At 38.4% G+C, this 1,878-nt stretch overlaps 1 protein-coding gene across 1 annotated transcript in view; it reads left to right on the top strand.

The window, feature by feature from the left end:
* LOC106881169 (uncharacterized) overlaps positions 1-1,878 on the top strand; it is a 198,143-nt gene that overhangs the window by 61,183 nt on the left and 135,082 nt on the right. The window lies entirely within an intron of this gene.

Here is a 1,878-nt window from a genome sequence, read left to right on the forward strand (position 1 = left end):
ATTGAGCTTTATAGATAAAATATATATAAAATATATAGTTTTAGGGAAAATAACCAAGTTTTTTACTTGTTTCAGTCATATGACTGCAGCCATGCTGGAGCACCGCCTTTAGTCGAGCAAATCGACCCCAGTATTTATATCTTTTGAGCCTGGTACTTATTCTATCGGTTCCTTTTGCCGAACCGCTAAGTTACGGTGACGTAAATACACCAGCATCGGTTGTCAAGCGATGTTGGGGGGACAAATACACACACACACACACACACACACACACACACACGCACACAGATATATATATATATATATACATCGTCCGTTGTACATTCTTTTTCTACCAAATTATTTGCATGTTAAGATATAAATGACCAGACACCGAATCACATTTAAAAGACAGGAAAGTCAAACAACAATAAGATGTAAAGAAGCTAAGGATAAACTGGGATTAGAATTGTTTCAAGTCTCTTTTCCATAACAAAATAATCCTTTCCCCTATAAGGCAATTCTGTATGAGGGAAGTATTATCGATTACGTCGATCCCAATGTTTGATTGGTTCTTATTCTATCGATTCCGAAATGATGAATGGCAAAGTCCACCTCGGTGGAATTTGAACTCAGAACATCAAGCCGGATGAAATACCGCTAAGCATTTTATCCGGAGTGCTAACAATTCTTACCAGCTCGTCGCCTTCTCTAAAAACAAAATGGGTTTCACATGGCTCGCTTTTATAATCTATGGGAGCTAACTCTTTCTATAGCGGTTACTTCCCTTACTTTTCTTGATAGTTTTTCAATGCATTTTTTTCGTCACAATTTTTCAATGTTATTTTATTTCCTTGCTGGAAACATTATTAAGTTTGCGTGAGAACATCTCCGTTCGAAGAGCATGATTGTTTCAAATCCTCATGTTTTCTTCTTTCATTAATTATCTCGATAACAAAAACAAAAAAATACAATTCCAAAGGAGAAAGATTTTTTTAAAAGATATTTTATATTTTGTTTATTAATATTGTTAGGTTATTGAGGCGGCGAGCTGGTCGACTTTGCCTCTCATCCTTTCGGGGTCGATAAATTAAGTACCAGTTACGCACTAGGGTCGATGTAATCGACTTAATCCCTTTGTCTGTCCTTCTTTGTCCCCTCTTGTGGGCAATAAAGAAATAAGAAACTTTAGCACGCCGGGCGAGATGCTTAGTGGTATTTCGTCTGTCTTTACGTTCTGAGTTCAAATTCCGCCGAGGTCGATTTTGCCTTTCATCCTTCCAAGGTAGATGAAATAAGTACCAGTTGAACACCGGGGTCCATGTAATCAACTTACCCCCTCCTCCGAAATTGCTGGCCTTGTGCCAAAATTTGAAATCGATGCTGTCAGTTATTTTAAGGCGTTGCAAGCCGGACAAAATGCTTAGTGGCATTTCGTCCGTCTTTCCATTCTGAGTTCAAATACCGCTGAGGTCGACTTACCTTTCATCCTTTCAAGGTCGCTATGACAAGTACCAGTTAAACACTGGGGGTCGATGTAATCGATTTATCCTCCTCCCCCAAAATTAATGGCCTTGTGCCAAAATTTGAAACCAGTTATTTGGCTTGGTGGAATCGAAAACGCAACAAGCAAAATAGCATGAGATATTTCGTTATATACCTTAATGTTGCAAGTTCAGATCCCACCGAGGTTGACTTTCGTCTTCCCAGGGTCTGTAAAATGAAATAAACAACCAAGTCGACGCGTTCGACCACAGCCCCTACAACCAATAAAATAGTATTCAACCTTTATTCCTATATAAGAAATCAATATTAGTGGACTCCTAATATGCTAAATATAGATAAATATAGACGTCAAATCGCCATTACCACGAAGAGTGTGTTCTCAAGAATCACACT

The sequence above is a fragment of the Octopus bimaculoides genome, chromosome 24 (assembly GCF_001194135.2).
Source record: "Octopus bimaculoides isolate UCB-OBI-ISO-001 chromosome 24, ASM119413v2, whole genome shotgun sequence".
Lineage (NCBI taxonomy): Eukaryota > Metazoa > Mollusca > Cephalopoda > Octopoda > Octopodidae > Octopus > Octopus bimaculoides.